General features: G+C 42.6%; 1 long non-coding RNA gene across 1 annotated transcript in view; it reads right to left on the bottom strand.

Annotated features, from left to right (window-relative positions):
• Window positions 1-4,170: 4,170 nt before the first annotated feature.
• The window catches only part of LOC144771523 (uncharacterized), a 39,982-nt gene continuing 19,823 nt past the window's right edge, over window positions 4,171-24,329 (bottom strand). Inside the window, exons 2-5 of the long non-coding RNA XR_013599326.1 lie at window positions 23,197-23,266; window positions 19,554-19,614; window positions 17,406-17,525; window positions 4,171-4,229 (exon numbers count right to left, since the gene is read on the bottom strand). This is a non-coding gene — a long non-coding RNA (uncharacterized LOC144771523). The remainder of the gene's footprint in view (window positions 4,230-17,405; window positions 17,526-19,553; window positions 19,615-23,196; window positions 23,267-24,329) is intronic.

The following is a 24,329-nucleotide window of genomic DNA, read 5'->3' as shown; positions in this document are numbered from 1 at the left end:
ACAGCGCCAAACTACGCCCGAAAATGAGCCCAGTCATTCACACAGTTTATAACCGCCACACTCATACTGGATTCAAGAGTAATCAAAGTGTCTGGTGGACTGGTAGTGTCATGTGGTCAAATAGCTTCTAGGTAATACAAAGCGACATACTACGCCCAGACGTAAGCCCAGTTGTTCACACGGTTTGTAACCGTCCCATTCACACTGGGTTCAAGAGTAATCAAAACGTCTGGTAAATGGATAGCGTCATGGGGTCGAATAAACAGAGCCAGACCCCTACCAGTATTCGTAAGCGTTGCTAGGGGACGGGTGCCGCTCGTTACTGTTCTGCCTCTGGTCATGCGTTGTGGCGCTGCTGCATTAACCCTGCCTTGCTAGTTATCGGGGTGTGCTGGTAACAGCAAAAGAGGGTGAACGGAGCAGTCTCGATTTTGCCGATCGGACAAAACGGCCTAACACGCACTCTTCTAGGAACGGCCTGGTACCCTTCTTGAACTTGATACGCCTGGTATCACCGCCATGGCAGGAACACCATGGGGTCCATTATGATGTCGGGCGGATTTCCACCGCCAGGTTGGCGGTGGCTACCGCCAGCCTGGCGGAGGAAATCCGCCCGACATCATCAGCACAATTCCCCTCCGCCATATTAGGATGGCGGAGGGGACCGTGGCGGTGCGAAACACCGCCCGCCTGTTTTCCGCCCCGGTCGCCTAGCGGCCGGGGCGGAAAACCTGTAACATGGTGGCGGTGTCTTGTAGACACCGCCCGCCATATTACAATGTGCATTTCACTTTGCTTTTCCGTGGTGGCAATGCCGCCACGGAAAGGCATGCGGAGACTACCTGCGGGGGCCCGTTGCGGGCCCCCTGGGAGTCGTGGCTTGGGGGGTTGCACATGGGGGGTACCTATGGTACCCCCCCACATTTCAAAGTGCAACATGGCAGGCACCGCGCGGTGCCTGTCATGTTGCACTTTGAAATGAAAACGTGCACTTTTAACATGGCAGCGGGCGGAGATTTCTGCTCCGCCCGCCGCAATTGCTCCCGTACAGGATGCGCCCGCCTGTGTGGCGGGCGCATCCTAATGCCCTGATCGGGACCCCCGCCCTTAAGGCGGGCGGTCCCGGGTCCCGATGTGATGGCGGGCGGACTAAGTCCGCCCGTCATCATAATGGACCCCCATGTGTTTTTATGTAGATTGCAGCAAAGACTGTTCCCCAAGTGTCACAGTCCTCCAGGTGTGGTGCGATCCCCATTGGCAAACAGATTGTAAGAATCCTGTGTTTCTCATGAGGCTTACTATCGGGAAATACTACCTCGATCTGAGTAATTTTTTGAGCTAACCAGAATGGAATTTGTTCCCTTTTTGTGGGTAATTTACCAATAACTGATTGTATGGTCTGTGGTGTCATTTTGTTTGTGTTCCCTTGATGAAGGGTTTGTTGTGGAATTCTGAGAGCAGGTTGGACTGTTAGTGTCCGCATGACGTATTGAACCCATTGTCTATGTATTTTGATTATTGTTTTAACAGAGCTAACAGTTCTCTACCTGTCATTTGTTCTATGGCAGGATGTGGTGTATAGCTAGCTAGTACCGGCCATGTTTCTCCTGGTCTACCTTGTGGACCGAGCCTGGTAATAGGATTTTGATGTTGTAGGGCGCGTTAAACCAGAGCTGATGCTCTTGGTAAGTTAGTGGAATTTCAATGTCCTCGAAAGGAACGAATTCCGCTGGATGTTCCTCCATCTTATAGAAGTGGAACACATGTGTTGTTGGATTTGCTTGTGGTAAGATAATCCATGAATAGAATACCTCTGTCTGCCGATATTCATGTGCCTCTATGACAAATATAACCCTACCACCTCTCGGTGATAGGCCATTTTCTATCAGCTTTATAGCTATTGTTTTCCTTACGTTTTCCGGGATGATTATAGCATTCGCGTCATTTTGTTGGAAACCTGTAACGTCAAGACCTGGTTGGTTTGCATTTACTGCTGTTCCACTGGCCCCGGGATTATCATCGTCGGCCATTTTGTTGACTGAAATTTTGCAGAGGAAGTTTTAAAGAAACAAAGATAAGGTGCACAATATTTTGGAACACTGTATCCTTCAACGTTGAACAAACCAAAAACTAATACATAGGATTTTCGTTCTACTTAGTTATGGGGGATTTTTTATCCTTAAACCCACTCCAGACATCTATTGGAGTATTTTACGGGGAAAGGGGGTCTGTGTGCAAAAGCACGACTGGGTTACTCTAGTATCTAGCATTAAATTAGTGCCTTACCAAACGTTGGGCGCCATGTAGTGTAGATCCTATATTCCCAATAGGCTCTGCGCATCGGAATAATATATCCCATAGATGTGACGTAGGACTTATGTCTACTAGGTCACTATCGAATATATTAGACTTAATTGTGAGTGCCAGCTAGCTCAGAGGTCACTAGAAACTTTCGCAAATTCACAAGAAGAGATTTAGTTTCTGGCAACCACATAAACATGACAACTTTGTTTCCCCAAGACAAAACTGATCTTCAGAGTGGTGGAAACAATAGATAGATATTTTACTCAGTCATTCGTGAATACTTCGTTTCTCCAGAGGTGCAGAGAAATAGAGAGACAAGCGTTTTCAATAAAAGTATTTATTGAACAGTCTTCTTTCTCATGCTGAAGAAATGAACTGCTACAATCGTAGCACTTGTTGCAAAGTATAATGCGTACAGTAAGAAGAGTAGGATAAAATAATACTGTAAAAGCATTGTATGGTTCCTAGACCATAGATAAATACATACATAAATAATCAAAGGCTAAAAAGTACTCAACTGGTGCTTCTAAAATACGCCTACCCCGATGTACCTAACCTAAGTCTAGTACAAGGGAAGAAGTAAGTGAGGTGTAGCATAAATTAAGTATTCTTTTTGCCAAGAATCTATCCAAGATTTCTCTTAGGGTGTAATCAGCTCTGTACCTTGGTTTTAGAATGAAGGAGGTCAGTCTCAGGACTCGATTTAACAACAACCCACAAGGGTAGCTTGGAAACACTGGAGCTGGATTTCTCGGCCAGAGAAATGACAGCATCTCTCTCAGTGCATCTGCTGGAGGGTCGGCTTCCTTCGGCACTTGCTGTAGCAGGATGCGTCGGGCAAGGAGATAGTCGAACTGCTCCAAACCACCGTGTGTTTGCTAAGGCAAGTGTGGGCATATTTATACCTTAAAAGTGCCGAGATTGACGTAAAGGTGGACATAATAACGTCATTAAAGAGTCTCAGTTCTTTGAAAACTCCATGAGTTCTTGGATAAATCAATATTCAAGCAAGGGGCAGTCCCTAGCTGCTGAAGCCGAGTTTTCCAGGAAATCGTTGTGGATTTTCGGAACTAGTGGAAGTAGCCATGCCGTATTTGGACTGCATGAGCTTTGTCTAAATATGGTTATGATTTCTATGCCTATATATGGACATGGTGATTTATACCTATATAAGGGTATGAATCAGGAAAATTACACTAGGGTCTTAAAATGCTACACAGCAATGATTGATGAAAACAGCTCTTTATTCATTGCACAGGTGAAACCGATGCATTACCAATGCTTGTTTAATTTTACACATGGTTACCATCAACTTTGAGTCGATGTTAATAGCATTTTCTAAAGGTCCAATTTGTATTTAGGAAATACTTTGTACATGTTCTTTAGGAATGGCAAATGAGTAATCCTTATTTTCCTGAATCACAGTTGCAATCTGTGATTTCTACTAGGTAGAAAACGCAAACTGTGACCATGTTTTGGTCTGTGTACATATGAAAGGCTGTTTTTTGTATTTATTAATTGGCTTTTTTTGTTTAAAATTCTTTTTATAAAAATGTTTGCACAATGGGAACAGAACAAATACAAAATTAACCATATAGTCTTCACAATTAGTAGGGTGCTAGAAAGGATTACGTTGACAAATGCAGGTCATTCAACATTGAGGCAAAGCATTTAAAAGTTACAGCCTTACCATTATATGAAACACATTGTTGCAAGGGCCCAGCATCTCCATCCTCCTCCGTTTCTTTCTCAGTGATGCAGCCACTGCGGTCATGGTGAAGAGCACTGAGTCTGAGCTGGATTTCTCTGAGCCGCAAAGTACCTGATGGGACCGGGTCACATGTGGAAGGAGACATCAAAGCCCACTAAATGTTCCTCATTGGTCTGCCAATGCTAGTCTTCTCTACAGTACTTCCTGTACAGTACTTGATTTACTGAGGAACCATATGTTACATTTCATGTGCTTACAGACATTATGTTCTCTAAATTACTGTTCGTCTGACTCATGTTCTTTCCGGGCATATGAATAATATGTGCTTACATTTTTTGTGATTTGCACTTCTTTATCCCACTACCTTACCTGAATCACAGCGTTTGCCACCCCAACCCTGGTCCTTGGGCACTGCAATGTTGATATTTTTATAAAAAATGTACGATGTGGATTTCTTGTCTGAAGAAATTTTGACTAGTTTCAGTGTGATTAAACAACACTGAAACCTACAGTTTGGTATGATGTGTATACTTGAATTTTGATTTACACTTTGTTTCCTCTTTTGACACTTATGATGTTATAAATACTGGGACCACCCCATTATATATTGTCAAGTACCCAGGTCCCAGTGATTCTGGGTTTACCCTTTTGTGTAACCTCGTTGGTCTACAGCTGCTACAGTATAGGTTAACAAAATTAGGTACTGATTCACACCGAGTCCTCCAATCTACCCTGCTCAGTTCAGCAAACCAGCACATTACCTTACCTTAAACACCTTACACATGGTGAAAGCCCGAATAATTAGAAGACTTCTACAATTTTAACTCCTTAAAAAACAAGCGCGCGCGCTTCGCTCTAAAAGTAAAAAATAAAAATAGTGTTGGCAAAAGTGAAAGCGTTTCTCTTGCGGGAGCGAGCAGCGCCAGGAGAGATAATTGCTGACACATGGTGCCAAACCTCTCTTCTGCAAGGGAATCGCCAAACGTGCACGCGTTGCCATTGAAAGGAATGCAACGTGTGCAGGTTTTTAGGCCAAAAAGTGAATCGATTCCAAAAGGTCTTTTTCCTTGCTGCATAAGCGAGACCTAAAAAGGGGTTGTTACTAACCCTGGGCAAAGCACTACACTACGCTCGCGTAGTTTGCGAAGTTTGCGCAACTTCGCACTACGCGAACTGCACGTAGCACAGTGCAAACATGCATAGCGTAGTGCAGCGGTCATTTTTTGCTAGCTCGCGGTCCTCAGCATCAAGTTGGCGACCATGAGCAAGCAAAATGACATCCTCGCAAAACTTTTTCATTGTTCATGATCAGCAACATCAAGGTGCCGATCGCGAGCACGGAAAATAAACCTCCTGGCGAGATTCTCAATGCGTGGAGGTTAGGTTTCTCATTGCGAGTGGTCGCGCATGCTCGCGACCGCTCGCTATGAGAAACTACCAGTCTGCGTTGAGAAAGCTGCAGCTCGAGTAAAAATCTACTTGAGCGACAGAAAAGAACAGCTCGCACTGTGCAAGATGCTGTGTTCAATGACTGCACAGTGCCGGATGCTTGTCCGCACTGTGCAATCATTGAAAACGACACCTTGCACAGTGCGAGCATGCTACAATGCAGTACGGGAAGTGCTACGCGTACCTCGCGTAGTGTGAAGTGCACTTCTCGTAGCTACGCGTAGCGCTACTTCGTGAACTACGCCCACCCCTAGTTGGTACAAAATAAAACAGTCTCATCAGTTGGATGAAATGTTAAAAAAAGTACTAAAGACTACAGATTATTTGTGTAATCATAAAATGGTTGTGGAAAGGCTTGCTGAACAATATGTTGTTACTCCGGTATGATCCAAAGATTTGTTGTTTCTTATAGGTAATCTATCATTATTCCGTGCAGAACCCCAAAAACATGAAACTACGATTCTGATGGTGCCCAGTAGTTATTTTGTAAAAAATAAAATAAGTGCCAGGGCTCTCCTCAGAGGTAGCTTGCACCATTTCTCCTGTTAGCCCAGCCTAAAACAGAACCTTGAAAGTGAGGAGAGGTTGTGGCGTAAAGGCCAGGCTTACGAGCCTTCTTTGGAGCTGGGAAACCAGTTTCGTCGCTCGGCGTCGACTCAACCTCCTGTGATTCTGGGAAAATCTTTTAATCTCCTCGTGCTTCACATAAATGATTGTGTCCTTAACTGGTGCTCGTGAAAAGCACTGGAAACCACTGGCTCCAATTAAATATACTATCATACTCCCTACAGCACAGAGGCCAGAACAAAATGCTTCTAGAGTACGTAGGCCAAACACACCCAATCTGAAAACAGCATTGAAGTGGTGTTCTAAAGGTATTTTACTGTTCAATAGGATTCCAAAACACGTTGCTTGATAACGCATCGCCTGAGGCTCCCCATTCAAGTTTAAAAATACCTTCACACTGTTTTGTGCTGGCGCCTTGAGACGGTGACAGCAAACCTTTTAATAACAAAGTAGGGTGATGACATCAGGGCCTGCAAACAGCCCCATTGCAATGCCGTTGGTTGCTTTAGCCTGTCACAACAACATTCACAATATCGTCAAGACATAATATAGTTTTTGATGAAGACGGATAATGTCATTCATGGCTGGCACAAAAATGTAGCTGCTAAATTAAAATGTTTACGAAACTCAGAGAGACACCATGTTGCAACAAGAATGCAGTGGGCGCTAACTGAAACAAGGGCAATGGTCTCGCCTTCAGGAAACAACTCAAGACCTGGCTGTTCGAGTAGTAGCATACCCCTCCCCCCAAGCGCCTTGAGACCCTCCCGGGTGAGTAGTGCGCTATACAAATGGCATGATTGATTGATTGATTGGCCCCCTGCTCCTGCGTGGGCATTGAAAGGCTGTCACAACCAGTGATGCATCTAGAGCCAAGTTTTGGGAGGTCTAATACTTCCAGCAATGTAGAGCCAAATTTCAAGGGGGGCTAATACTTCCAGCGGTGTGCAGTCATAATATCGAGTTGTTTATTTCGACTGGACAGAATATCGAGTAAAAAATATAGAATGGACAAAATATCGACTAGACATAATATAGACAACAAAAATATCGACTAGAAAAAATGTATATCGAATAGAATGGACATAATATCGAATCAAAAATATAGAATGGACATAATATCGACTAGACATAATATAGACAACAAAAATATCGAATTTAAGGTAAGTTAATAATATTTTTAATTTTTTGTGTAATATTATTCTGTAGCGGGTTGTGGGTTTATAGGGGAATAGGGTGGGAAGTAATTTAATTATAATTAATTAAATATGTTAATTTATGTATTGATATTTATTTAGAATTAATTGTTAAATAATTATTAATTGGTAATTAATTAAAATATAATTGGTAATTAATTAAAATTGATTAATTGATAAATATTTTATTTTTGGTAATTTATTTTCTGTAGCGGGTTGTGGGTTTATGGGGGAATAGGGTGGGAAGTAATTTAATTATAATTAATTAAATATGTTAATTTATGTATTGATATTTATTTAGAATCAATTGTTAAATAATTATTAATTGGTAATTAATTAAAATATAATTGGTAATCAATTAAAATTGATTAATTGATAAATATTTTAATTTTGGTAATTTATTTTCTGTAGTGGGTGGTGGGTTTATAGGGGAATAGGGTGGGAAGTAATTTAATTATAATTAATTAAATATGTTAATTAATTCATTTTTAATTATTTAGAATTAATTGTTACTTAAATAATAATTGGTAATTAATTAAAATATAATTGGTCAATAATTTAATTGATTACTTGATAAATATATTAATTTCATTCATTTTTTTTCTGTAGCGGGTTGTTGGTTTATAGGGAAATAGGGTGGGAAGTACTTTAATTCTGATTAATTAAATATGTCATTTAATTTATTGGTATTTATTTTGAATTAATTGTTAATTAATTATTAATAGGAAATACATTAAAATATAATTTTAAATTAAAATTAATTGATTAATTTTTAAATTGTAAATTAATTTATTGTTAATAGGTAATTAATTAGTATGAGTAGGCAATTTTTATAATTAAATAATTTTATTTTGTATTTATAAATAAATATTTAATATATTTTATACACTTTTTAAATATTTTAATTATTTGTAATTGGTATTACTATTTATGTTATTTATATCTATTTGTGAAGTATTTACTTTCCCTACTATTGCACTCTCTGAAGTTGGAATAGTAATTTTAACCCCTTCGCTATCCAACACTTTCCCTACTGTTGCACCCACTGGAGTGGGTATGCAACGTTTACAACGCAACTTTTACTATGCACTACCATTACAACGAAACTTTTAAAACGCAAAAACTTTTACAACGCATACATTTACAAAGCATGTTTTTACAACGCAGATACCTTTACAACGCATACCATATATACCATAAATATGCCGGGCCCCTCATCTTGGCAGTCGTTGATCTGTTCACCCATTTACTCGTTCTCACATTCATCCTCTGACACATCTGCAATAATCACTTATATACCAAGGAGGATGAGAGGTCTAGAATGGGTGGTGACACAAGAAAACTATGAAACAAGTGGATAGTAGAGTGGCAGTTGGCCGAGATATTCCCATCAAACCACCCTAACTTGGCGGAGTTTCATCATATGGGATATTTATAGGAACACCCGACTCTACCGCCCAAACCATCAGCTAATGGTGCGGGAGTGGATGAAGATCTTACACTCGTGCCAAACTGTCACTCTTAGAATGGTGATGAAAGTGTACGTGCAGTGCTGTGGTGAAAAATTTTTCAAATTAGCGACTCAGACAGGAACAGGTTTATTAAAGAGAGTCTGAGTGTTACTGTTAAAAACACGCCAGGTAGTTGGAACTAATGACTACACTGTGGCGCTGTGCAGGTGGTCAACATGTTTCAGCCTAGAGGACGTGTCGTCAGGCTTTCGTCAGGACCAAGAGGTAGAGCTACTGCCACTGAAGGTGATTTACAACAAAGTGAAGTGAAAACATAAATAGAATGCAATTAGCTACCATGAACTTGGAGCCCCAATGTCCATATGTAGGGAGTAATTTCCTTTCACAATCCTGAAATATAAACAAGATTATGTACATTACAAATATATACCACAAGTTCATAGCAAAACATGTGTGTACCACACCCTAAACGAGATCAAGAGATATCCCGTCCAACAATAAAGTCTACTTACTCATTCACAGAACATAATTCTTATGTCTGTAAATACTCACCAAGCTTTGCGAGGAAGTGGACCTCACCTCACCCGGCAACCGCTCGGGAATATGAGGCCCCGCTCTAAAGTACATAAGAAAGCAAAGTGTCCATAAGAATTATGAGCTTTCTACCACTAGTAACAACAACTGTTATCCAACACCCATTAACTGTGAACTTGATTAATAGAGACCATAACACAACTTTAAGAGAGCTGGACATAAATAATGATGAGCTCTAGCCAAAAGACTTTTGCCAGGAGAACTGAGACAAAATAGAGACTAACAGAGGTCAGCAAAGCGCTGCCATATGATAGCAGAGAACTACGAAGTAAGCATCCAATGTAATTTGATGCTGCATACATTTAACACATTTAACACATTTAACATGGAGGCTCGCCTTACCTGTCCGTCGGTACCTCTCTCAGGCGTCCGAGAGGAAGTGGAGGTACCGACCGGAACAGGAAGCCTTCCTTAAATACTACCGTCAATTGGTAGTTGAATCGCTAATTAGCGCTCATCATTTTCAGATAACCGCGTCTACATTCACAGCGCGCTTGCGCGTAGAAGACACACTGTAGTGGTGTTATAGGAAAGCATGCGCCGTGATACCGGCGTCAGAAAGCTCACTATCCATGCGCGCATGCGCAATAGAGAGAAAGAACTAGTCATGCGAGCATGCGCTGTGTGTATTAAAGCGCATTCTGTCAAATTGAGGCATACACAACAGCGGAGGCACATAAATAGAGACGCGCTGTGTGCACGATCATTGTTGATTCATCTGGAAAAGTGGGTGAACGCAATCATCAGGTTTATTTAAAAATATATAAATGGACGAAAACGTTACCAATAACCACGGTGTACGTGAGGTTGAAAAATAGGATACACATAGGGCGGAAGTTTCCCCTCCTGCCTAAAGCCAAATAGTGTATGTACAACAAGGTCATGGAAAAGGAAAGTGGGCAGACAAAAGCAGAGGCATGCTAGAAAAAATATTAATAAATGTCTCACCGCCTAAACCTGGCCAGTGTGTGATGGACAGAATAATCCAACCAAACTACAGATGTTCCTATGCCAAATACATGACTACTAGAGAGTCCTAGTTGGTGGTGGAGTGTATCATGTTTAGATCCCTCATGTATATCTAAACAGTGGATGCAGGCACATATTTTAGCTCAGATAGAGATCCACGGAATGGAATCATTCAACCCTCTGCTGTCACTTCGGAGCCTGAACACCCATTTCTGCTCCTTTACAAACAGAAACTTTGATTTGTCATTAATATGGGGTGGAATATATGGATGTTCTAAAATCACCCACTTTAGATCTTCTACTCTGTGTTTCTTTTCCAAAAAGTGGTTGGTGAGGCAGGTCGATTGCTTGTGGCAGCGAATGGTACTCTTATGCTCACTTATTCGTACTTTCATTTTTCTAGTAGTGTGTCCTATGTACTGTAAGGAACACGGACAAGTGATCAAATATATAACACCTTCTGTGTTACAGTTCGTGTGTTTGCGGAGTATCCAGGGTTTGCCTGTGCCTATGTCCACCTGGACGTTTTATAGGTCTGTGGACAGGCACTGCAGGAACCACATGGAAAATGCCCACGTACTGGCTGGGTGTTCCAGAGTGTGTTATGGTGTTCAATTTTCTTCATTCCTGGTCTAGTATGCACTAAGCTGTCCCTTATGCTCCAGGCTCTTTTAAAAGAGAACAATGGTGGAGTAATAGTGGTTTCAGCGGTGTTTAGAATAGCCCAGTGTTTCTGCACAGTTTTCTGTATTTGGTTTGACCGGACACTGAAGGTGCTCACGAATGTTAGTCTATCCAGAGGTTCTTTAATAGTTTTAGTTTCCAGTAGGGCGTCCCTGTTGTTATTAGAGGCCCGCTTCCAAGCTCTACGTACCAGATGGTGTGGGTACTGCCTGTCCTCTAAGTTTCTGGATAAAATCCGAGCATGTTTATCGAATGCCGCTCTTGATGAGCAGTTCCTGCGGACCCTGAGGAACTGTCCCACAGGGAGATTGTCCCGCAAGGCGCGCGGATGATGACTGTTGTAGGACAGGAGTGAGTTCTTAGCCATTGGTTTTTTGTAGAGTTCACATCCCAGGTGGCCATCTTGCGGGGAAATCAGGATGTCCAGAAAGGGCAATTGTTGTTTGCTCCACTCTATGGTAAACCTGAGGTATTGGTTCTGGTGATTCAACCACTCATGGAAGGCTTCCACTTCTAAAACCGTGCCTCGCCACACCACAAGGATGTCGTCTATATACCGTTTCCACAGCAACACCTGGTGGAAAAACGGGTTGCTGTGGTTGAGCACGGTGTTCTGCTCAAAAAGGTGCACATATAGGTTGGCGAGGCTAGGGGCAAAAATGCTGCCCATAGAGGTGCCAGAGGTATGTAGGTAGATCTGGTCCTCAAATTTGAAGTGGTTTTCCATCATAGCTATCCTAGCACACTCCGTGATAAAACTAACAGGAGTAATGCTTTGTAGATCACTTATCTCAAGGAGAGATCTGATAGCTTCAAGGGTCTCTGCCTGTGGGATACAAGTATAGAGGGACTCGACATCAAAACTGACCAGCAGGTCAGTGTCAATGTCAAACCTCACCTCTGGCAGTAGTCTAAGGACATCAGTCGTGTCCTGCAAATAGGTGGGCATCTCCTTCACAAGGGGTCGTAAGAAAAAGTCTACGAAGGTGGACAAAGGCTCCAAAATAGAGCCTATACCGGAGATGATGGGGCGGCCAGGGGGAGGCCGTGTGGGTTTGTGAATCTTCGGTAGACAGTAAAAGGCAGGCATTACAGGTTTGTCTGTTACTAGAAATTTGGCCTCATGTGGTGTTATCCACCCTTCTGAACTCGCTTCCTCCACCGTAGAAAAAGTCTACAAAGGTGGACAAAGGCTCCTAAATAGAGCCTATACCGGAGATGATGGGGCGGCCAGGGGGAGGCCGTGTGGGTTTGTGAATCTTCGGTAGACAGTAAAAGGCAGGCATTACAGGTTTGTCTGTTACTAGAAATTTGGCCTCATGTGGTGTTATCCACCCTTCTGAACTCGCTTCCTCCACCATGCGAGTTCAGAAGGGTGGATAACACCACATGAGGCCAAATTTCTAGTAACAGACAAACCTGTAATGCCTGCCTTTTACTGTCTACCGAAGATTCACAAACCCACACGGCCTCCCCCTGGCCGCCCCATCATCTCCGGTATAGGCTCTATTTTGGAGACTTTGTCCACCTTCGTAGACTTTTTCTTATGACCCCTTGTGAAGGAGATGCCCACCTATTTGCAGGACACGGCTGATGTCCTTAGACTACTGCCAGAGGTGAGGTTTGACATTGACACTGACCTGCTGGTCAGTTTTGATGTCGAGTCCCTCTATACTTGTATCCCACAGGCAGAGACCCTTGAAGCTATCAGATCTCTCCTTGAGATACGTGATCTACAAAGCATTACTCCTGTTAGTTTTATCACGGAGTGTGCTAGGATAGCTATGATGGAAAACCACTTCAAATTTGAGGACCAGATCTACCTACAGACCTCTGGCACCTCTATGGGCAGCATTTTTGCCCCTAGCCTCGCCAACCTATATGTGCACCTTTTTGAGCAGAACACCGTGCTCAACCACAGCAACCCGTTTTTCCACCAGGTGTTGCTGTGGAAACGGTATATAGACGACATCCTTGTGGTGTGGCGAGGCACGGTTTTAGAAGTGGAAGCCTTCCATGAGTGGTTGAATCACCAGAACCAATACCTCAGGTTTACCATAGAGTGGAGCAAACAACAATTGCCCTTTCTGGACATCCTGATTTCCCCGCAAGATGGCCACCTGGGATGTGAACTCTACAAAAAACCAATGGCTAAGAACTCACTCCTGTCCTACAACAGTCATCATCCGCGCGCCTTGCGGGACAATCTCGCTGTGGGACAGTTCCTCAGGGTCCGCAGGAACTGCTCATCAAGAGCGGCATTCGATAAACATGCTCGGATTTTATCCAGAAACTTAGAGGACAGGCAGTACCCACACCATCTGGTACGTAGAGCTTGGAAGCGGGCCTCTAATAACAACAGGGACGCCCTACTGGAAACTAAAACTATTAAAGAACCTCTGGATAGACTAACATTCGTGAGCACCTTCAGTGTCCTGTCAAACCAAATACAGAAAACTGTGCAGAAACACTGGGCTATTCTAAACACCGCTGAAACCACTATTACTCCACCATTGTTCTCTTTTAAAAGAGCCTGGAGCATAAGGGACAGCTTGGTGCATACTAGACCAGGAATGAAGAAAATTGAACACCATAACACACTCTGGAACACCCAGCCAGTACGTGGGCATTTTCCATGTGGTTCCTGCAGTGCCTGTCCACAGACCTATAAAACTGACCAGGTCGACATAGGCACAGGCAAACCCTGGATACTCCGCAAACACACGAACTGTAACACAGAAGGTGTTATATATTTGATCACTTGTCCGTGTTCCTTACAGTACATAGGACACACTACTAGAAAAATGAAAGTACGAATAAGTGAGCATAAGAGTACCATTCGCTGCCACAACCATTCGCTGCCACCAACCACTTTTTGGAAAAGAAACACAGAGTAGAAGATCTAAAGTGGGTGATTTTAGAACATCCATATATTCCACCCCATATTAATGACAAATCAAAGTTTCTGTTTGTAAAGGAGCAGAAATGGGTGTTCAGGCTCCGAAGTGACAGCAGAGGGTTGAATGATTCCATTCCGTGGATCTCTATCTGAGCTAAAATATGTGCCTGCATCCACTGTTTAGATATACATGAGGGATCTAAACATGATACACTCCACCACCAACTAGGACTCTCTAGTAGTCATGTATTTGGCATAGGAACATCTGTAGTTTGGTTGGATTATTCTGTCCATCACACACTGGCCAGGTTTAGGCGGTGAGACATTTATTAATATTTTTTCTAGCATGCCTCTGCTTTTGTCTGCCCACTTTCCTTTTCCATGACCTTGTTGTACATACACTATTTGGCTTTAGGCAGGAGGGGAAACTTCCGCCCTATGTGTATCCTATTTTTCAACCTCACGTACACCGTGGTTATTGGTAACGTTTTCGTCCATTTATATATTTTTAAATAAACCTGATGATTGCGTTCACCCACTTTTCCAGATGAATCAACAATGATCGTGCACACAGCGCGTCTCTATTTATGTGCCTCCGCTGTTGTGTATGCCTCAATTTGACAGAATGCGCTTTAATACACACAGCGCATGCTCGCATGACTAGTTCTTTCTCTCTATTGTGCATGCGCGCATGGATAGTGAGCTTTCTGACGCCGGTATCACGGCGCATGCTTTCCCATAACACCACTACAGTGTGTCTTCTACGCACAAGCGCGCTGTGAATGTAGACGCGGTTCCCTGACAATGATGAGCGCTAATTAGCGATTCAACTACCAATTGACGGTAGTATTTAAGGAAGGCTTCCTGTTCCGGTCGGTACCTCCACTTCCTCTCGGACGCCTGAGAGAGGTACCGACGGACAGGTAAGGCGAGCCTCCATGTTAAATGTGTTAAATGTGTTAAATGTGTGCAGCATCAAATTACATTGGATGCTTACTTCGTAGTTCTCTGCTATCATATGGCAGCGCTTTGCTGACCTCTGTTAGTCTCTATTTTGTCTCAGTTCTCCTGGCAAAAGTCTTTTGGCTAGAGCTCATCATTATTTATGTCCAGCTCTCTTAAAGTTGTGTTATGGTCTCTATTAATCAAGTTCACAGTTAATGGGTGTTGGATAACAGTTGTTGTTACTAGTGGTAGAAAGCTCATAATTCTTATGGACACTTTGCTTTCTTATGTACTTTAGAGCGGGGCCTCATATTCCCGAGCGGTTGCCGGGTGAGGTGAGGTCCACTTCCTCGCAAAGCTTGGTGAGTATTTACAGACATAAGAATTATGTTCTGTGAATGAGTAAGTAGACTTTATTGTTGGACGGGATATCTCTTGATCTCGTTTAGGGTGTGGTACACACATGTTTTGCTATGAACTTGTGGTATATATTTGTAATGTACATAATCTTGTGTATATTTCAGGATTGTGAAAGGAAATTACTCCCTACATATGGACATTGGGGCTCCAAGTTCATGGTAGCTAATTGCATTCTATTTATGTTTTCACTTCACTTTGTTGTAAATCACCTTCAGTGGCAGTAGCTCTACCTCTTGGTCCTGACGAAAGCCTGACGACACGTCCTCTAGGCTGAAACATGTTGACCACCTGCACAGCGCCACAGTGTAGTCATTAGTTCCAACTACCTGGCGTGTTTTTAACATTAACACTCAGACTCTCTTTAATAAACCTGTTCCTGTCTGAGTCGCTAATTTTAACATTTTTTCACCACAGCACTGCACGTACACTTTCATCACCATTCTAAGAGTGACAGTTTGGCACGAGTGTAAGATCTTCATCCACTCCCGCACCATTAGCTGATGGTTTGGGCGGTAGAGTCGGGTGTTCCTATAAATATCCCATATGATGAAACTCCGCCAAGTTAGGGTGGTTTGATGGGAATATCTCGGCCAACTGCCACTCTACTATCCACTTGTTTCATAGTTTTCTTGTGTCACCACCCATTCTAGACCTCTCATCCTCCTTGGTATATAAGTGATTGTTGTTGGAGATGGGATGATAGGTCTTTAAATATATCTCCTTTGACCCTTCTCAAATTTCTTGACATCTGCAATAAAACACATGCAAACTCAGCATCATAAAGATAAATACATTGAAAAAAATGCAAGTAGAAACAAACAATCATTGGCAAAGCTAATTCGGCTGGCTATTTTGTAAGTGAATGTTATCGTTCATTTATTCACAAGTTGTGGTTGCAATAATGACTTTGTTTATGGGAGAATGGGTATAAGCTTGTATGGATGGATGAGTACGTGGATGGAAGGAAATTAGTCATTAATTGCATTAATAATTAATGGATGAGCGAGTGCTTGGGTAAGTGACTGGCTGGTAATGTAAAGTGGAAACCCTGAGTCACAAGAATAGGGGTTTCTACATGTTGTACATTATCATGAATGTGCTGCATAGCTATTTTCCACAGAATCTGTTAACAAATTTTGGGCAACAGACTGCTAATAACCGATTTCCGAAACTGTTAGCAGGTCCAAACTCTACCAGCACAGTCCTGGAGAATCATGCAGTGATTAATTTCAGCCGGTGGTTTCCGGTGCTCCGGCACTTAACCATCAACATCATCACTTTTCATGAGCACCAGTTAAGGACACATTCATTATTGGTAGGCACTGGAAGATTAGTGATTTCCCCAGAACCACAGGATGTTGAGCCGACACCCAGACACGAACCAGAGCTGAACAACATTGCCATAAATCGCAGGTAATCCAAGTTCCATACAGTCTTCAGCTAAATGCAATGAAAGATGTGAAAGCTGGCAAAACCAGACTTATTGTCTCTGACAATACTTGTGTGTTTATTTGTTTGCTGCTACACTAAATGCTAATGGCCTAAAGTCCAATAGCCAAAATGATTTACTGCAACAGGCACATAGTCAAGAAATTGTTTTATAATTTTCATAGTTCCAAAAAATGTATCTTGTTACAAGCTGCAGTGGGGCACACGGTGACAAACAATGGCAGACGTATTTGAAATGTCTCAGTTGATGAGTTCTGTATTTGGGTACTGCAATGATACAAATTAAGTATTTGCAGGCAGTATGAAGGAATTAAAATGGTAAAATAGCGAAAAAATGCTGCCACAGAAAATGCTCTATTGAGATGCATACTTTTTCTTTTCATGCCACATAATTTAGTCAAACCTGCTAAATAATGTCATCTTTATTGTAATATAAAATGTCAGCAACCCTCATATATTCCACATATATTCACCAACATTGAATGAAAAATCTAACAGAGTGATCTATGTCCAAAAATGTGATATGAACATTTTGGCAATACAACATCAAAGGTTGGAAGGTAGGGGTGAGATATAAATATATATGAAGGGTGTATAGGAGACTAAATAGCTTTGGGCCCTGGTTTCCAGGAAAGACGTAAAAACAGATCTGTCATTTATGCTTTTCTCCAGGGTTGAAAAATACAAAATAGGGAGAACACACACAGTTCTAAATATTGTTATTGTTAAGAACAGGAAAAGGATACTGTATAAATGCCAAAATGGATGGTGGATCTGCATTCTTATTCTCGGAATGTCTGTCATGGGTGCAGGGCTGAACCTGTTCGGTAAGCAGGAGTGAAGCTTTCGTGCAGAAGAAGAGAGGGCTTGGGGAGTGACAAAAAAGTAAATGTCAATACTATAGAGTGAGGGTAAATTTCATGGGGGCTGAGGATCAAAAGGACATAGCATAAACTGGTGCTGTCTGTTGAGATTAGCTGAGTAGTGAGAACAATCTTTTTAAACCCATCCCATACAAGCAGGTGCCTGCATGTACCTGGCTGATCCATTTAACAAATGTCAATAACATATAGATGTGTGTGTCCATCATGTGGCATGCGACAATTAACAGTCTCCCCGAGCCCACAGCCACTTTCTTAGAGTTTGACTTTGGAGACACCCATTACACTGCATTTTCCTAATCAATGCACCTCTCTCCAGTATGATTTTGAGATTAGGTACATTCCCGTGATAGAGAATGGCATAGCTGATACTCTTTCAAGACTAGTAGGGAAGGTTCAAGATGATGTCTCTGATGAAGATTATGATGAAAGTGATGTTCATGTGTGTGTTGGAGAGGAAATCATTGATGAGCATCAGTGGCGGCTTGAGTTATCTTCTGATCCTGTACTGTCTGAAGTTTTTTCTCTCATTCACAAAGGGTGGCACACAAAGAAACAGGCATCTGAGGAGGCCTCTTAGTTTTAGGACTTAAAGGATGAGTTGGGTGTTTGTGATGAGGTGCTACTACGTGGTACAAGGTGTGTCCCTCCACTCAAACTTCCCAAACTGTTAATTGATTTAGCCCACAAGTCTCATTCTGGAATGTCCAAAACAAAGGAGAGGCTCCGGTCCTCCTATTGGTGGCCGGGCATGGATCTGCATGTTGAGAGAATCATAAGGGACTGTATTGTGTTTGCTACGAGTGAAAAGTCCAAGCTAGTAAGAGTCCAGCCCATGGTTGTCAGGGAACTTCCCCGTGGACCCTGGAAGGATCTGGCTCTAGATATACTGGGGCCTGTTCATTCCAATGGTCAGCAAGTTTTTATCTTAGTGCTCCTAGATTTATTTTTCAGGTGGCCTGAGATTTGCTTTACCTCCAGCATAGAGACTGTTCAGGTAATAACGTTTCTGAAAATGTTATGGCCAAGGAAGGGTATCCTGAAACCATCCTCTATGATAATGGGGTGCAGCTAGTTTCACGAGAGATGGAGGCATTTTTGAAAAGCCGCAGCATCAGGCACAAGAGATGCTCTCTTTATCACCCAGAAATCAATGACATGTGGAAAGGTTCAATAGGGTGTTAAAGGAGACTATCTCTTGGTCCAAAAGCTCTGGTCTCAATTGGAAGGAGGAAGTTCTCAAAAAAGTTGAGAGCTATAGGCTGACCCCACACAGCTCAACTGGAAATTCTCCCTTTGTTCTCTTCAAGGGTAGGTCTCAGTGTACCTTGGTTGAACCCTCTTGGGTGAGGCATCTAGAAGAGTGTGTCTCTGCGACTCCGTCTGAGAGGGACCCTCCTGACAGGCACATGAGGGAGGAGGCCAAGTGCTTGACTAGGAAGTCATATTTTGACTCCAAGAAATCTGCTAAGGTGGCATGAATATCCAGTATTCACATCATGATCCTGTAAATATATATGCATAAGAATCTGCATTCATAGTTACAGAAAAAACCCACCCCTTTCCCATGCACCAGCACTCCATATGGCATGTGTGTTTTGTGAATTACATTATGCTTGGAAAAACTGTTCTATACGATTTACATTACGCTTGTCTTTTAAACCTAATGATAATTTTGGCTTTGGGAGATCATGGTAACTATGTAATTGTAGTTTCAGGCCTTGAGACCCTGTAGCAATTTCGGAAGGTGAATTGTACCGTTTTTAGAGTTACAAAGATTGCAAAGTGGCACAAAGATTGTACCGCTACCAATCCCAGCGGTGTATTGCTCACATTGGACAAAATGCCTATTCACGCACCGTCCTGTTAGAATGTGACGGTACGTGTTAGACGTTCAGGGTGTGGCTGCCTAGCGTGTGGCTGGCTTATTAAAGCCGCACTCACCTTCTGGAAGGCACTTTGCTTTCCGCATGTTTCCCGGACAGTATCTGCGTTGGAAACTCCTAGACTTACCCGATTGCCGCGCAGCTGTCTTCAACAGCTTTAGACTTCAGCACCGGAAATCTTCTTTCTCCTCATGACGGCAGGACATGCAATGAGAAACAAAGAAAGGAGATAAAGAATATTTAAGTTTTTTTTTTTCAAAACTCTTTTTATTGATAGATCTGGTATGAGACACAGCACTCCGTACCTGGAGCTGCCACAAGCACATCTTAGCATAATCAATGATCCATAAAACAATTTAATACATAATCCCCGCCCCCCCAACCCTCCTGCACAACGTCTCGACAATTCTCTAGAAAATCTATATTCTGTAGAAAACATAATGTGTATGATTTCGCCTCTATGACACCATCATAGTAACCCCCCATCCTCATCCAGCAGCGCCGGGGGATCCAACCAAATACCCCTGTAATCCGCCCCCTGTTTCCATATTTTGTAATGTTTCTTAGGGCAGCCCCGGGCTTCAAATATCGGTCGCTCCAACCCCATACAAAAGTCCAGGCCTTTCTGCCATGCGACCACTTTGGGAGCCCTGGGATATTTCCAAGCCTGAGCTACGTCCCTCTTAGCTACTGTAAGACCCAGTAAAAGTAAATGTCTCTTGTAGATGTTGCCACCCACGCCCTCAAGCACATGAAGCAATCCCAATTTGGGGGTACGGGGTAGGTCCCAGCCCAGCACCTCCGACAGACAGTCCCACACCCCAGTCCAGAACCCAGCCAAGCGTGCACAGCTCCACACAGTATGTATGAAGGTACCCTCTTCGTGTCCACACCTTAGGCACAGTGGAGACTCAATCAAACCCGCCCGCCACAATCACTCCCTAGTGTAGTAGGCCCTGTGTAAGCACTTGAATTGTATAAAGCGCAGGCGCATGGCAATAGCCGCTCCTCTAGGAGCCTCGAGGGCTTCCCTACAATCCTCCTCCTCCAATTACCCCACATCCTCCACCCAGTGGTCCCGTAATGTTTGTAAGTTGGAGGAGTAGTGTGTAACTAGTGTTTGGTAAATTCGGGATATTTTCTTATCCTCCAGGTCCCCCATGAATATCTTTGCCTCTATAGGGCTGAATTCAGGCATGGAGTCAAGTCCCTCCAACGCCGGCATGAGGGCACGTCTGAGCTGTAGGTACTTAAAAAACTGCGTGCGGGGCATACTGTATTCTGTACTAAGCTCTTGAAAGGATTTGAGTATCGTGCCCTTCAGGACCTACCCCAATGTGGAGATTCCTATCGAGTCCTAGCCACGGAAACCCTGCAGTGATGCCAATGCCGGCAGTTGTCCATTATTCCAGAGCGGGGTCTCCTCCGTCAGTCTCCCCCACCATTCCATACGGCGCAGCGACTGTCGCCAAATCTGAAACACCACCTGGGTTGCCCTGGGCAGCTCCCTTCTCAGCTTTGCGGAGAATATTTAAGTTTTAAGGCGCCCTTCATAAGAAAGGTCAAGGTCAATAGACTAAACTAATTGTTGGAACTTCTGCTTAAAAAGAAGGAATCAAAACAGACTGGTTAATTATCGCATGCAGCAACAAAAGCCTAAATATCGGACTTTTAGCAAAAGACTTGTAAAATAGATGTTGCGAAACAGTTTTTGGAAAATTAACAAGTGGCAGTGCATTTTCAGAAATAATTTTTGAATCCGCCATCTCAAAATCACTTGTAGGTTGTTGTTTTGTTTTGTTTATTCTTTTTTCTCCAACAATCGGTAAAGTGTGCATGAGAAGTCACCATACTTCCTAAGTAAGTTCATTGGTGCATTCAGAAGAGACCAAGTGCTCGTAATTTGTAAAAGGTTAAGTGGTATTTATCCAATTGTTTTCATTTTCAGCAGAACACTATTGCCAACACAAGAATTTGCGTGTTCCTCAAGTTTTCAAAACTCATTAGAATTATTTTTAATCTAACAACGCAAGAAGAGCTGTAGATATCTTAAGAGAAAAGTTATTCTTATCAAAACCTTGCAGGTTGAGAGCAAGAACTCAGCAACGTCCAGTATCCAGCCCTCCTCCCGTATTTCTAATTTGTAACTTGATTGTGAGTTACATCACAATGTTATTATTTAACAATTTGGGAAGTTGGTCCCTTGCGTCCCTACAAAACCTTAGTATGTCAATACAATCAAGACAAGGTAGGAGACAGCGTAGTGTTTGACAGAAGGCAAAGCCCATGCTGATCATTTCGCCCGGACGCAATGGATGCAACTTCGCAAATTTCCCTGCAAGACATTGCCACTATGTTAAACAACATAAAAGCAGAAAATGCAGCCTTACGTAGAGACCTATTGACTTTACAGGGAGAGATTCAAAGACCCATTCTTTAACCACCATGCTTTCACCCAACGTTCCATGGTTCAGCTTCCTCTTCCACGACTAGTAATCCAAAACAAATTCAAGTGATCACCCTAGTGCCTTTACCTCTTACTCAACCAGAAAGGTTCTATGGCGACAGTAACAAGTTCACAATTTTTATGAACCAATGTCACTTACATTTTTTAGCAACACCCACAGCCTTCCCAGACGACTCATCCAAGGTGGCAGTTATTCTATCATATTTAGGAGGGATGCAGCCCTTTGGTCGGTCCCTCTAGTTGAAAAAGACGATCCAATATTGTATAATTTCAGGCAGTTTGAACGTTCTATGAAAAAGATATTCGCTAAACACATTTTTGTACAATCAGCAGATAACGAACTGCTCAATCTAAAACAGGGGTCCTCAGACTTACTTCATTAGATTTCAGTCTTCAATCGTTTAGTTTTAAAAGCCAACTGGCCTTATGAAAAAAGAGTCTCACTCTTTTATAGGGGATTGAGAGAAGTACTAAAGGACATGGTGATGCAGATAATAGAAGCCCCTGAAGATTGTAGTGAGTTTATAGATCTAGGGCCAGATGTAGGTAAATCTAATTTACCGACTCATAAATACCGAATTTTACTGATTCGGTATTTATGAATCGGTAAATTAGAAGGAGGCAGATGTAGGTAATTCTTAATTTACAATTACCGAATCTGTAAGATTCGGTAATTACCGATTCTGTAATTACAGAATCGGTATTTGCCATTGATTCCTATGGGCCTTGAAGCCCATAGGATTCAATAGCAAATACTGATTCTGTAATTACAGAATCGGTAAAATTACCGAATTTACAAGGGGGACAGGGTGTCACTTTGACACCCTGTTGCACCCCTGTTTCAGGCTTGTGTTCCATGTGACACACAGACATGCCCTTAGGCCATGTCTGTGTGCCACATGGCACAGGTGTACATGCACAGATGTGCATGTACACTAGAATTCGTTATTTACTATGGAATAGTATTCCATGGTAAATAACAAATCGGTAATGGCCTGTGGCACTGTTTACAGTGCCACCTACATCTTGATTTACAGAATCGGTAAATTTACCGATTCAGTATCTTACCGAATCTATAAATTTACCGAATCGGTAAATATACCGATTCTGTAAATGAAATGCCCCCTACATGCCAAATCCCAAATACCGGTCGGTAACGGCCGAAATCGGCCGTTACCAACCGGTAATTGGCGACCTACATCTGGCCCCTAGTTTTAAAACTAAATCACAAATGACTGAACAAAAGGGAGAAAGAGGGAAAACGGATAATAAACTGTTATTGTTTAAGGATAAACCCTCTTACCTTAATGAGATAGCAACCAAATTAGATCCAGTAGAACCAATGCAGATTGGTACTATCCGAGGACCTTTCTCTAAAGAGGAAAAAGAGAAAAGATGAAAGTTTAATCAATGTCTCTATTGTGGCAAGACAGGGCACTTCGTTAAAGAATGCCCAACGTGTCCCAATAAAAACAAACTAAAAACTTCAGAAGTAGCCATGGTACAAGTGCAACCGGAAAACTAGAGCACTTGATAAGAGATGAGGTCAGTTTGACGAGTGCCTATTTTAGCTTGGCCTCCACAGTTCCAACCTTAGAGTGTCAACACTTATGTATCCAGGTAAAACTCAAAGCTTTAGCCGATCCCATGCGCTCCTGGATTGTGGATTCACTCATTGATTCAGGAGCCACTGGCAATTTTATTGGTAACCACTTTTGAAGTAAATTAGGTTTAAATACTGAGGTCAAAAGTCATCCAGAAATTGTGTGGGCAGCCGATGGAAAAGAACTCCAGTCAGGACCCATACGAAAGCAAACTGAACCATTAGAAATGGACTGTTCTCCCATTCATAGAGAATGCGTAACGTTTAAGCATGGGCGGATCTAGCGGATCTCGCGTACGCGAACTTGCGGATTTACGGATTCGCAATCCGCGAAGATCCGCGAACTCTAGCGGATTTGCGGATTTTCCCGTTTTTTGTGTTGGCGCGCGTTCGCGCCGATTTTGGGACAAGTTCGCAATTGCGAACTTACTTTTCGGCTCGCAACGGCCGCGACTATGTTGTTTCTACGTCTGGTTTATCATCACAGGTTCACAGCACCCTCTGTTTCACCACTGCCACCCTCTGGGACACCCATGCCACCCTCTGGTACATCCTCACTGCCACCCATTAGGTTTATTTATCACTGTAGATTATGGTGGTTGAAAAAAGCAAGCACACCTGCCCTTCTTCAACTGCCATCAATTAATTTGTGTTTCATTAATGTGTCAGTAATTTTGAAAGTTCCAGTCTGGCTGGCACCTGCTTCCTTCCTTATCTGTAATTTGCTTTTTGTTGCAGTGAAATTTTTTTTTCACAGGACCTTTATGGTCTACTTGTAGCTATTCTATGAGCCTGCTGTTTGGGTCATAGTAGGGTCATAGAATAGTTGCAAA

Source organism: Lissotriton helveticus, chromosome 8, assembly GCF_964261635.1.
Source record: "Lissotriton helveticus chromosome 8, aLisHel1.1, whole genome shotgun sequence".
Taxonomy (NCBI): domain Eukaryota; kingdom Metazoa; phylum Chordata; class Amphibia; order Caudata; family Salamandridae; genus Lissotriton; species Lissotriton helveticus.
The sequence above is the reverse complement of the archived record's forward strand: the minus strand, read 5'-3'. Positions and strand labels throughout refer to the sequence as shown.